This window comes from Echeneis naucrates, chromosome 6 (genome assembly GCF_900963305.1).
Source record: "Echeneis naucrates chromosome 6, fEcheNa1.1, whole genome shotgun sequence".
Lineage (NCBI taxonomy): Eukaryota > Metazoa > Chordata > Actinopteri > Carangiformes > Echeneidae > Echeneis > Echeneis naucrates.
In genome coordinates, this window is record NC_042516.1 from 6,926,600 (window position 1) to 6,941,050 (window position 14,451).

Here is a 14,451-nt window from a genome sequence, read left to right on the forward strand (position 1 = left end):
TAGGCTCATTTGTCAAAAGCGGAGGACAGTTAAAGTTGTAATACAACTAGCAACATTTGCGGATTATGTCTTAACATCTTGGTAAAACGTATCAGTCAGGCTGTTCAATAGACCTGATTGACTTTTGATTGTTGCTATGTTGCTCTTTTTGTGTGTTTAAGTAAGTGTTTAAGTTAACTAAAAACCTGCCTGACTGAAAATAAAGCATTCAGGCAAGTCATACATTCCAGATGCTGTATCATGACAGAGGGAAACAAAAATACAAAGCAACATCAGCAAATGGGTAAAATAGAAGATAAGAAGAGCAGCTAAAAATACTGATACCTTATTGTCTACTTGTAATGTAACAATATAGCTCTGTGAAAAACAAAAAAAGAGGAAGGGGGTTTTTCCAGCCTGTAATACTGAATCAAGTTCTTTTTATTCCTCGCATTTCAAGCTATTTTCGCAGAAATTGGTCTTTATAATATGATAAGGTCTGCATTCATGTCCAAAGTCTCATTTCCACACAAACAGCTGTCTGGGTGTTGCAACAGGGTGGATCAAGGGGGGCTCTACAGCTGTCATTATATGACACTAGATTGGCGAAGACTTGTGTTACATCACCGACCATGATTTTGTCTCTTTGCGGAACAATGACGTCATTTAAAGTCACATTAGGTGGGATAAATCTCCTGGGTGCACATTACCATGTCTTTGCGCACTTTTTCGCAGTCTTTAGCGCTGTCAACAACTTTTCGCTGATGAGACAATAGCAGATAGTACCATTTAATTCAGGAGGAACCATTCGGCCAAAGAATAGGGGTGTCAGGAAATAATTTTCAAAACGCATCAAGACGCGAAGATGCCTATTTCTAATCATTTACTGCGTGGCCTTACGTAAAACAGATTTTTACACTTTTAGACTTTCAGACGTTTATGATTTAAAAATAAAACATATTCACGATTTTTTTATAAATACGGAGAGAACTCCCCCCCCACCAAAAGAGCCAGAATGGACTCGCCCTACTCAATCATGCACTTCAGCATACACTGCAAAGAGCATGCTTTCACCTATAGGATTGTGTGAGCCTCCAGAAGTCGCACTGGATTATTCTTTGGATAAAGCAGGTACGCAGATCTCACGGCTTCCTTCTCTCTTCTATCTCTTCTCTCTCTCTCTTTTTAAGCCCGCACAGTTTACCGGATCACTCCATGTTTCAGTCTCGGCTGTAGGTAGAAGGCAATTGTCTGATCTTGATTTATAAATAGGTTACATGCAGGGAAAGGGTGTAGTGGATGATTTAACAAAAAAACATCTCCATGAGCTGCTTTCGGTGACCATTTCGTGGCAACAGAACCAGAAGTGAGTAATAGATTAGATTTTTTTTCCGCCACTTGTCATAGACACGAACTTGTGCCAGCTTTGATGAGACCTCTGATGATAAATTGGAGTCATCACACTTAGTCAGACTTGAAAAAAACAAGTCATTTATTCAAAAAGAAAAAAAAAAAAAGACTTAAAAGAAGTGAGTGCAGTTGGCATCATACGTTCCACTAACATCCTTCAATTTAAGCAACTTTCCACCAGTTCACCGCACACACTCATCTTTTCCCTGGCTGATTTTTGGACAACACACATCAGTGCAGCATCAGACGGACGGCTCTGTGGCAGCGGAGAGTTGCAAGGACAGACAAAACATGGAGAACAGAGAGGGAAACATCCAGCAGAGGAGACAAGAGCAGATGCCCCCCTTTCTCTGTCACACACACACACTTTCTTTAAAAAGATAGTTTTATTCACACGAAGACACAGGGTGGAGGTGCATGTGGGGGGACTACCCCTATAAGGAAGTCGTGTCCTACATTATTGGCACGGCACAACTGCCACTGAGCAAGGCACAGGTGCCAGCGGCCGGAACGGAGGCTCTTTCTTGCCATTTATATGAGGATCTGAAACCGCTGGAAGCTCTGTCCTGTGTCGCATTTCTGCTTCTTTCGGTCTCTGCGCCAGCTCCAGCTCTCTCGACTGATCTGCATGCAGTGTGTGTGTATGTGTTTTCGGAGGGGGGGGGGCGGCGGAAACATGTGGCTGGGGAGGGGGGGGGGTCGATCGGTTGTTCCGTGTGTGTGTGTGTGTGTGTATCGGGCGGGGGGGGGGCGCAACTTTGTTTTCCCCAATAGATGCACCCCCAGGATGTCAGCCATACTAGGCTACAGCTGCGAGGGGGGGGGGGGGGGGGGGTACAGGTGACTACCATGTTGTAGTGTGTGTTTGTGCGTGTGTGTGTGTGTATGTGTGTGTGTAAAAGTAATAAAGTAATCCAAGTAGCCTCAGTTTGTGATATCCGCCCGTGGCACCAACACTGGCTTTTTACGCACGAAGCCGTTTGCCCGATTGCGCATGTATGATGGTGAAAGCTAAATGTGATCTGAGGACAAACGTTCAGTATCGCCTCCTCTCTCTGGACGCTTCAGACTAAACACACACACACACACACACACACACACACACACAGAGGCTGGTCCACCTGGTAGGAAGCACTGGAGACATGAATGAAACAGGAACCGAATGAGATGCGACTCTCGCTGCTCATCGAGGTTAAGTAGTGACAAGGGCAGCACAAAGTTTTTCTGCTTCCCCCAATTCGCCCTCGATCTTGTCCTCGGGTCTTCACTCACACACGCGCGCGCGCGCGCACACTCACACAGCCCTTTTTTTTTTTTTTTCATCCACGGTGCGTTCAAGTGCTACCTTAAACTCCGACATATTCACAATCGAATCGTACAAAGTTTGTAACATGGGGATGTTGGGTGATCTCGTGTTCGGTCATGTTGGTGGGTTCAGCACACACACGTCGTTTTAACCCTTAAACGAGCAACGTGCACCAGGAGATGCACCTTCTTTAGCACTCTACATGACTGAAAAGTTTCACCCAATTAATTCATAATTTATCAAAAGTCTTGTTTGGGGGTATGTATCTAATTCACATGAGTTGGTTCCTGCTGTCTGTCATCGTTTGGTCAGCCTGATCAAAACCCAATATGGCAGCCAGAGGTGCAGGGAGTGGTGACCACAGGGTAAGTTTTTGCAAAAACAATAATGGTTATTACAATAGAACAAATTAGTAAATCCATAAAACCAACTATGACTATTGTCTTAATACACATATGCTGAAAAAATGGTCAAAAGGTGATATTGGTGATTTTTGCAAGTTATGAAATGTATGTGTTCCACAGGATATGTTGCCAGATTAATGAGTAAAATGTTCAGTGCGTAGTATTCAATATTTTGTCTCAAATTGGAATTCATGGTAATTTTCCCTGCAAAAACAGATATTATTATGCCCAAGCATGTACAACATGGAAGTATATTTCTTGGTTTTTGGAATATATATTTTTCCTACTTGGCACCCCAGTTGGGTCATTTTATGCTGAAAGAAATACAGAAATGAGACAGAGACAACCTCTTCAGATACAGACTCTGTTGATGAGGGTGATGAAGAAATTATTTTCAGCCAGGATTAGATAGAGCAGGCAAGTGAGGATAGTTCTACAGAGGAGGGTGGATTGTATGATGAGGAGGAGGAGATGCATCTCAAGACCAAAAGAGCCAAGGGATTTAGGTGACAGCGCTTGCATGGGGCACTTGCATGTGCAGTTCTAAAGAAAGTGTAATCCCTTATCAGTTTACATTGAAAAAATCCCCAGTGATTGCTAACTGAAATGAAATGTGGTGCTACTTTATGCATTGTCACTAGAAAGAGACCACGCAGCTGCTTCACAGATTTCACAGAAAGTGAACACAGAGAGCAGCTGAGAGGCATTGTTGTTCATTTGTACGTGCCTTTCACTTTTTGAATGAATAGTTCACATCAAATTCAGTTGTAAAATTATTATTTATGTGGGTGCTAATAGTTCCTGGAACAGGATTAGTAAAATCGAAGGTTGTGGTAGACATATACTTTATTAAAAATGGTTAAATCAGTTGTATAGGACATGCAAATGACCAGAAGAATCAGAAATGCATAACTTTTCTTCATCAAATTAAGCAAAAATTTTTATCATCTTGACTTTTTTCTACCTTAATTGAGCAACGTATCCTGGGAGAGACAGCACAGAAAATCCCAAATATACAAAATACATATAAGAAAAATCTCTGTGGAATTGTTTTAATTAAGTGTAAATAATTTAAGTAGCATCATCAAATAATTTTCCACAACTCGTTTTCCGCTCTTGCCTGTTTAAGGGTTAGCGGTGAGACAGTGAAGGACAGTAAAATAGTGTCATATGAAAACAAACGGACTCCATTTATGGAGTCACATGACTAATTATTATTCATGTGAAGCTTTTGTTTTAACCTGAAACTTCATTATTTTGAAGAATTAACTTTTTTTTCTTACACAAGGCTGGAAATGCCAGTTATTTTCTTTTCGTTTTTAACAGATGAATTTGTTTGGTCTCTAAAATGTCAAAGATTGAAAGAAATGTTTGGAATTTTTGACAATCAATCAATTGTTAAGGTAGTTTCTGTAGTATGTGTCAATCAATGAACTATAGGCTTAAGCAACACTACAACAAATCTATCCACAATATATAGTCTACTATAGGCTGACCGCCACATAAAATAAGTTTATGTAGCTAAATAATAATTGTCCATTGTCTTGGGGCTAAACTTATAACAGGAATGCCCACATCTTGGCAATATGCATATGCTCCTCCCTTTTCAGTAGAAAGTATAAGAATGACATCTGCATCTTCCTGGAAGTCCCCACTATTAGCCTTAAAATTTACCCGGAATTCTCAAGTTTCAATATCACATTTTCCCAACACCACCTGAAGGCAGCACCGGTGAAACGACAAGAGACGAGAGCGAGAGAGACAGTGAAACAGCGAGGAGAGAGAGAGAGAGAGAGAGAGAGAGAGAGAGAGAGAGGAACCTGTACTGTTTTACTACGCAAGGAAAGAGGAATCCACCAGAGATAATAATAATCATTATTTTTACACGATTTGAGCAAAAGTTGAGTTTCGGGTGGCCGCTGTCAGTCGCCGCACTGGGAGGTGGAGTTGCGGGATATCTGCTCTTTATCTCTGCTGGATCTGGACTCTTTATATTTGCCTTTGGAGAGCTGAGGGCTGCACCGGTCCCCTTTGTGTGTGTGGGTGCGTGTGTGTGTATGCGCGCGCGCGTGTTTCTGAGAGAGAGAGAGAGAGAGAGTGTGTGTGCTAAAGCCGAGCGGCGTTTTAACTGGTAAGGAAGTGACTGCATATAATTATTATTGTTGTAATTTTGAGGGTGTGTTCGTCGGGACTGCTGTTGCTACTGCAATCTATGGCTATTAGAGACTCTTTGCTGTAACCTAGTCATTTCCTTTAAGAGTGTAGAAGCAGGACTGATTAACAAACAGACTGCAAAAGTACATGTGCAACAATGGAGATAAGGGTCATTTGGAGGAATGTTGGACTGATACGAGACTGGGACCTTGAGAGAAAAAGAAGGAGCTGCAGTAATCCCTATGATACTGCAAGGAAAACACTAAATGGACTTCATAAGGACCCAATGACAATGTTACGAAGTGCCGGGAGACAGCTATAAACTTGTGTCTTGTAAGCGAGTGGAAATTATTCCATATGTGCTCGACCCCGAAGTGATTGAGACTAAAATCCATAAAGTAAAAGGATAATGTCACGATATAAGCTATTGAACATCAAGGACGCTCGTTATAGTTGTGTGATGGGAATGTTAAAGGGCTGTCATAGTGCTTCTCCCTGAGGAGCAGTTATCAGAGGAGATAGTTATGTAAAAGCCTACTTTGCTGTAGAGAGGGAAAGAGGCAGACAGTGTGAGCGCGTGCGCGTGCTCCCGCGCACGCGCGTTAAAACATGCCAACATATACACGTTGGTTTTGTTTGCTTTGCAGTCGAGGAAGCGCAAAACATATGTACACACTGTATTAACTGATGTTGGCAATCTGGCAGACTTAGATAGGACTCACTTTGTATTAGCGGCATTTGCACACACACACACGCAAGCACAAGCACGAACGTAGGTTCACATGCACACTCACACAAATCAGGATAATATTCCTGTTGCCAGTTGTTTGCAGCAGAATTAATTTTATTACAGGCAGTGCGTACATTTCTCCGGTGCTCCCCGTGAAGGGAGCATCATATTCTTGCCATTTCTTCTGTGTTCCACTAATAATTCCAGAGTGTGCTTCTTCAACTTCTTCTTTTTTTTTTTTTCTTTCTATAAATGACAGTATATAGAGGTGTGTGCTATTTTCCTCTGTACTTGTTGAAAGATACAGCATTTTCCTCTGCGTAAGGTCTCACACACACACACAGAAAGAGAAAGAGATCGCAAGAGAGGAGCAAGGGAGGGAGGAGGGAAGAGAGTGTTGTTTTGCAGACAGGATTACATTGTCTCCCCCACGTCAGATTTCAGACATTATGTGAAACATACTTACAACTTTTGGAGCCTGTAGCTCTCGCTCTGTGGTCGCAAAAGTGAATACAGTAACTGACAACACCGCAGCAACAATAGATGATCTAACTTCCCTGAACTGGCTGTTGGATAATAAATAGTCTTTAAGTGTGCCACCTGTTCTCCAACCAATGAATAACACCAGGAATAGATTTGAAGGTTGGCACATTTAGTCAGCAAAGCTTTAGAGGAAGTGTAAACAAATTGTTTTTCATTGAATTCATTTCTGTGTAATGGCAGTCCTGGCAGACGGTGTTGTGTTTTTACCAATTTCATCAAAGGATGAAAACAGGCTTAATCCCATACCTGCTGATTGGGCTGAATGTTCTTCTTATGTCATGCAGGTGTCTAAACACCGTCATACCTGAAATCACTTGTTGAGCATTACAAAGGCAGGCGAAAAAGGAATGTGACCGATGTTTAAATATGACTTGTTGGTCACTTGACTAGCACAAATGTGATTCATGTTGATGTAAGGTTAGGGTTAAAAAAAAGTATTTTTTTTTTTCGAAAGCCTGTCACAGATGCCTTACATTTACGAAGTGATCCCTCAAGAACTCACACATGCAAAGCTAGCAAAGCTTTTTGTAGTTGATTGCATTCCACCATTGTGTGTCCTTTCCTACACTGAATAAATGCTGCTTGCATTTGGCTTTTGTCAATAGGATGGTTTGTCTTTTGTAAGCCACTTGGATGCTTGTTTTTGCACCCCCTCGTGCTTTATCATGATCAAACTTTCATAACTCTTTATCTCTACAAAAGACTTGACTTGACCCCACCCAGCACCCCTCCTTTTTTCCTGTATCTGTAGGAAGAAAATTAGCAATTTCATTTTTTTGTCTTCGTCCCTTCAGAATGTGGAAGTGTTTTATTGGTGTGGCAAGAAACAATGAGGACAAGGCAGGGCTTTGTGGTGGCAGAAATGCATTTTTAACCCATGTGAATGAATAGCGCCTCACATTCCACAGCAGCAGGCCCTTTACTGAATGGCAGCACTAACTTGGCTGTTTTCATTACTCATTACTGCCTTGTGCCTTTTCACCATGGACATAGTCATTTACCTTCACCAATGGAGAGGGGGGTTCACAACCACAAGGATTCTGTCATAGCAGATTTTAAAGGGAACATCACAGAGGTGAATATGCGGAAATCCATCATTATGGCTGTTATTTCAAATTAATTGATGAGTTATGTGTCCGGCTGCTTTTGTCCTACTCAGCAGTTATTATATAATAAATAACAAATGGACATGTGTAAGGTTAAAGCAAACGCTCAAAGTGATGAAGATTGGAAAATGTGAGCGTTTATGCAAAGAGAAACAAAGACAGCGACTATGAGACAGCGCATTGGATTTCACATTGCACTGAATCTCTGATCCTAGGCAGTTGCCTGCTAGCTGTTAGCTATGTCCATCTTACACTGTGATAATATGCCAATGTTACACTGGTACATCTCTTTTTCCAAGTGACTAAGAAATGACTTAATGGGGATTTAAGACGAATGTACTCAGTTTATAATCTTGGTCGGCAAGATCTTGTTTCAACTCTGGTTATGTCTCCGTACTGGCTGTAGCTTTGCTGTCGAGATCACATAGAGAGCTTTTCCATGATGAAATAACATATTTTATTATAATATTGGCAAGTCTTTGCATGAACTAAGGTCTCTGTGGGTGGTTTCCAGTGCCTTGTTGAGTTTTTGTCAGAAAGAGTTCCAGTACTAGCTTCTTGAGGTCTACATGTGCATACTTATGTCATAAACTGAATCCATTCAGTTGTTTTTAGAGTGTAATTTCTACCCTTCTTTGACTCTGCTTCTTCATCTCTCACCAAATTGCTCATGTTAACATTGTGCAGCTTTGAACTAGAATCACTGTGAAAAAAAGTAAAAGGCATTAAGCCGCAAGTGAGATATGTGTTCCTACTGAGTCTATCCGCAGAAGTTTTATACATCCTATTCTCTGTTTGTTTAATCTCTTAAATCTTCCTTGTTGTGCGTATCAATTCTTACTACATGAGAGTGAAGACATATCTGCCTTCACGAGTTTAAATAACGTTTTGTGGCGTATTGATGTTGGATTATGGCAATATGGCTAACAACAAGTGCAAACTCAATTTTAACAGCTGCTCGGCTTTAATGTTGAGAACAAAACAAAACAAAACAAAGAAAAAAGACAGGAAAGGGAAAAACAATGCACGTGTCTTTGCTGGTGGTCCAGACAGTCACATTATTTTAATACAAGTGCTAGTTTCTATTCTGTGTTGATAGCATTGATTCCCCACTGCATGGCGGGGGTTTCCACTCTGAAAGGGCAATCTCTCTGTGTTAGCCTAGAAACACCAAGATCCTGGAGTAAATTATAAATGAGCCCTCCATGGGAAATGTATTGCTCACTGCCTAGGATATTCAGAAAGAATTTAGAGAGTCATCCCGCACACCTGTAAAAATCCACTACTGAAGACAAAAAATCATTTAAATGCCACTTTTCTCCAAAAGTTTGGTGACAAATCTGTAGTTAATCGCTTAATTAGGGCCCCAGCTGCATCCTCGCAGCATCCTCATTTGGATCAGGAGAGTCTATGTCAAGACAAGCAGCTCTGTCCAGGTAGGAGACTGGGAAGTCTGATAGCTGTCCAAACCAGACCCAAAGAAAATGATGTAGTAATCAGAGGATTAAGATTGGAGAGGGGTTAGAGTTGATGGGGGTAGAAGAGGCGCTGGCAGGAGGATTTAGGCACAGGGCCATTTTAGCCTTCACTATGGTGTCGGGGAGGGGAGAGAGAAACGTGCTAGGGGGTCTTGTACAACTATTGCATATGACACTGGCACTTCATCAGTAAAACTGGGCTCTATTTTGTGGTTTTTGTCTTCAAATTTTACCACCATTTTTTTTTTTTTTTTAACTCCTGTGGCAGAAACGCCGTCTCAAACTGTACTGCGTGATGGGAGTTGGTCTTTGCAAAAAGGAAGCAAGTAAAGTGAAGTGAGGTCAAATCTTAAAGTAATATCAACTTGAATGGAAACAAAAGAAGCATAGAAATAGCCATGGAAAGGCTCGACATATTCAGACATTTCCTGAATAATTGTAATTAATTATATATACCTGTACATAGTCAGTCTGAATGAGTCAATAAAAGTGAAGCGGTTTACGTGTGTTGTTACATATTGTGGAAAATGATACAAATACGAATCTGCCCAGTCAGACTTCCATTGGTGGTAAATAAATAACAATAATATCAGTGTAGGTGCAAAGACAAGAACTAAATCTGAGGCGGACCACACTGAGTGGCTGTTAATATGATAATCAGGGTTGGATATCGACCCCATTTTTCAAAGCAACTCTGTATTAACTGAATGCTCTCCTGGCAGCATGGGCCTGCAGCTTCGGAGCCCCCTCGTCAGCGCACAGATTTCATCAGTTCAACTGAATGGGACGCGTTGGAGTTTCACAGAAAACAGAATCTCACTCCAGTACAAATGGAAGCCCATCAACCACGTTACAAGCTGCATTATCCATCACCGTCACTCACGGTGGCTTCCTCATCTTACACATTATTGATGATCCAATGAAATAACAATCAGAGGCACATAGTGCAGAGCTGAATGTGCTGGATTCATTAGCAGTGCTTATCAGGTTTGAGCTGACATAGTGATCATAGTTAATAGATTTCTGCCCGCGTCTATGGACCGACGCTTGGCATTGTTCCTGTGATTGCTGCAGGATTAAAGAAGAGAAATAAGCTTAGCTGGGAGAAATAGCGCAGAGAACCACGTGGCTGTGATTGGGGATTGGAAGAGAGAGAGAGAGAAGGGGAGAGCTGGCGGGGGAAGGAACAGCACTCTTTGTCCAGTCCAGATGTCACTGTAGTAGACTACCATTATTGATCCACTGCTTTGCTCACATACACACACACTAACCCACGCACACAGGCATACCTTAATTAGATAGCATTAAAATAGGAATTCAAGGGAGGGTGGCACCAATCCTGTTACATAAACACTTGTGTTTACTTTTAGAAAATGAGTATCTCGGTTTATATCCTTCTGGCCAGCGTCATGCAGAGCACTGAATTATCCACAAACATGCAAAACAGGCCTGTTTAAGCCTACTCTTTTACACTGTGCATCACATCAAGCATTTATCTCCTAATTTTGTGCAAACTAGCTTTTCTTGCCTCTGCCTCTCTTTTCTTCTTGTATATCCAGTCTGTTTATCTCTCAGCAAGGCTACGGCCTTCCTCAAACTCTGATAGACCGTGAGATGATATGCAAACTTAGCATGTAGGTGTCTGTGTGTGCGTTTCGCAGGAGTGAGATGGGTTTGGTTGGGAGGGGACGTGCCAACCAAACTTAATCCAAACTCACAGCAGCCCAGAAGGTTGTAAGGGTGTGGTGGGGGTTGGGTGAACTGTTTCTTAAGCAGGAGAGGCTCCTTTTTTGGCATTAACCATCATGCTCCAGTCAATACGCCCCGTCTGAATGGGAATAAACAAACAACATGTTCAGTTTGTGAATAAATAAATGCAGGGGCTTTCATTGATACAAATGTAGATTGCTCATGATTCTTTCTATGAGAAAATAGTCTAATGCTCAGGAAATCATTCTTTGTGTTTGGCTGTTTTAGAATAAAGTTAGCGAGATGATGTGCAGACACAAAAGTTTACTTTCAGAAACACAATGATCCAAGACTTGGATGCCCAGTAATTTCCGGGAGAAATAAAATGACTTGAGGACTTAAGTTAGAAGCACACATACACATGGCAGTTATTGTTGCATTCCACTCAAGGAACTTATATTTGGGTTTGGTCCATTTAAGTATTCGCTACATTATGTTAACATCATCTATCAGTCTGTAAAAGTCATTATTCCAGCCTTTTGGTTTTGAGTCAGAGACAATGGAAGGGAGTGGATGTAGTCAGTGCAGACTGAGAACCAGCGATGTTGCATGTCTGACTAACTTAGGGAAACAAGCTGGAAATGTCTCCAGGCTAGTGCAGCTAATCATTCAGCCCACAGAGGAACTGATCGTTAGCTACTGATGTCAGCCTAACCTTGCCCGATGCGTTTCAGTGAGTGGGAGAGAGGGGCCACAGATGGATGGAAGTTTTGATGCTATCTTGTCAAAAATGTTTTGTTTCCCTCACAGTAATAGGGCAGCAAGACAAAAACTTGTCAATTATGGGAGTTTGACTTTTAAACCAAGGTCATTAGTGGTGATCAAATTGCTTTTTAAACAAGCAGCACAGAACACGGTGCGGCTGATGTGTGTGCATTTTACCATTGTTATGTTGTCTTTCTATGGGAAAATGAAAAAGAAAGGAAAGACTCACTCATATGGAAATGTAGGGGACAGTTGGACTTCTCTTTTTCTAACAGAAACTGTTGGCTGTCAGAAGATGAGCCAGACAAATTAACAATAGCAACAGTGCAGTGTTACAGCTTTAGCATCCACCAAATGAAGGTATGTTGGTGATGTTGGTATTTCACATTATTGTGTAAGAACAACGTTAAATAAAGAGAAGGGAAATTTCCCCGTTTTGGGAAGCAAAAGTATCCCAATCTTAATATCTTCATTTTTTGTAAAATAAAGAAGGAAACAGGGTTTAGGAAGTTGTTAGGAGAAGGATCTGTTCTGGCAGGGTCAAGCAGGCTTTAGGGTCGCCGAGGACAGAGGTGAGGAGGAGGAGGAGGGTCACCCAGGGGCCAATGAGCTCACCCCAAATCCAGAGATACAGTTGAACAGCAAGCATGCATGAAAGATGAATGTGTGCTTGATTCAGAAGCAGGTTGCAGGCCATTCCATTTTTTCCATTTCCATTCAGCTAAGAAAGGAAGAGGAAAAATAAGTGAATGCCATCTCTTTTTCTTTCAGCCATCGGCTATTACACTGTCTCCATTACATGTAGTCAGGTGAAAAAAAATCAGGACTCGTCGAACGACTCATCGCTCATTCCCTTCAGTGTTGTTATGATTGTAAGTTATGAATGCTGCATTATCCTAGAGAGAACCTTTTTGTAGCTGGTGCTTTGTGCAAGTAGGATAAATAAGATGGTTGAGAATTAATTTCACTATTTCACTTACAACTTTAAGCTTGACAGGAAGTGGCGAATGATGAATAAGATTAAAGGGAAAATACATTGTTTTCGGACATCGGCAACCGCTTTAAGATAAGAGGGACTAACCCAGTATGGCTGTGTGGAAGTTGTGTGAAGCATTTTGTGGCTCCAGAGGGATCTGTCTCAAGTCTGATGAAGTGCCACAAGTGATATTACTTGAGTGCTGGCCTTAGAAAGTAGAACGCTCAAAAGACCTCAATAGCCTGCTCCTGGTTTCTACATTAGCTACCAGCATAGTGTGACCACACTTGGAACTGGTGGATTTGTTGTATTTTGGGTAACACTCGTATCAAGGAAGAAAAATAAGCAATCAAGTATTTCTGGTGTTGCTGCATTAATTATGATTTTTTTTTTTTTCGAAGTGAGGACGGTAAATTTGATCAATGCTATAGAGTGTTTAAATCTCCCCTATTTGAGCACAGTGGCTTAATGTAAACACATTCCTTTGGCTCCCACGTTTTAAATCATCACAAACTCTGGCTGTATATAAAGTTTATGTGAAGTTTAAAACATCAAGTGAAAATGATGTTGTATCTGGTGTATTTACTCCGTTAAGGCGCAGAAACGCCAGGTTTTTTGTTTTTTTGTTTTTGTTTTTTACCTTGTCCAGATTTGTGAGCTCTCATTGTGCTTCCTGGGCTTCTGTTTGCTGCTCACCTCAGTTCCCAGCTGCTTCTCTGTCTGTCTGTTGCTTGGGGGCTATAGCAGTCAAGTACACAGGGAAGAAGAGACCAAAGACATGGAGCTTTTTAGTACCCCTCCACCTCACCGCCTTCCCACCACCTCCACTACAACACACACACACAGCCCTGCCGCACCATATCCACCAGCAGCAACAGCAACAGCACCACCTATTTCCATTGGCTCTTGATGCTTTGTAAAGAATCCCCCAGCACACTCACGCCCTCCCTTCAGCTATCCCCCTGGCCTCAATGCCCTGTTCCCACATTGTATCCAGATGTGAGGAGGATAGCTGAAGGAAGGAAGGTAGGGGCCCCTGGTAGTGCCCCCCCTCCACCCTCAACACCCATCCCCATCCCCACCCCCGACTCTTCAACCTCAGCCTCAGACACGCCAAGATTGAAATATTTTTTAGCATTATCATCTGAGAACTAGCAACAAATGCATTAGACCTTTGTTCACACTCTCACACACTTTCGTGTATTACACAATGTTTTGAGTTGTGTTCACACACAAACACACAGTGTTCCGTACCCCATTATGTCATCCCCTTTTCCCCCTGAAATAAAACCACAGAGATGAAAATCTGTTGCTCTTGAGGCCGACTGGCTGTGATCATCTAATCCCTGGCCGCAGAACTCTATTTAAAGAGCACAGCCGCTAATCCCATCAGATTATACCTGACCAACTCCACCAAATCACCCAATTAATAGTCTTAAAGGGGGTCACAAAAGCCCATCTTCCCTAAAAAACAAACCCAAATAAATCACAGAAAATCTGACCCATTTATGGCCTCTTAATCTTATAGTCCCCAGTAGGAAGACAGGCAGGATTCAGCATTATCATGCCCATAGCTCCTCATCGAGATTAAGAGCGAGGAACATCATAGATGCATTTTCATCTGGCTGGAAGCAATATTTTGCTTTGCTAGGCTGAGAAAACATAATTTAGATTTTACATTATCCTACAATTGCACATGCTATAGATGCACCATCACCTACTGTGATTATTTATTGTCTCTTTCTGGCCTCTGTGCGCACTATGATGTGATTCCTTGTAATACTGATTTCAGAATTAGGTTTCTAGCTTCACAAGCAGTTGGTATGCTTAGGTAAATACCTAGACAGCAGGCTCCACAGGCATCCTTGTCCCAGATATATCTGAGGTAGAATTCTGTGTGCTGCACTTGCA

At 41.8% G+C, this 14,451-nt stretch overlaps 1 protein-coding gene across 3 annotated transcripts in view; it reads left to right on the forward strand.

Moving 5' to 3' along the window:
• Window positions 1–1,041: 1,041 nt before the first annotated feature.
• Window positions 1,042–14,451, forward strand: part of LOC115045232 (zinc finger protein 516) — a 46,481-nt gene continuing 33,071 nt past the window's right edge. For 2 of the 3 annotated variants that reach the window (XM_029504819.1, XM_029504817.1), the window contains exon 1: window positions 1,042–1,110. The gene's annotated coding sequence lies outside the window, so the exon portion shown is untranslated. Of the gene's footprint in view, window positions 1,111–4,942; window positions 5,231–14,451 lie in introns of those variants that run through there. The other variant, XM_029504818.1, reaches the window with a different exon arrangement.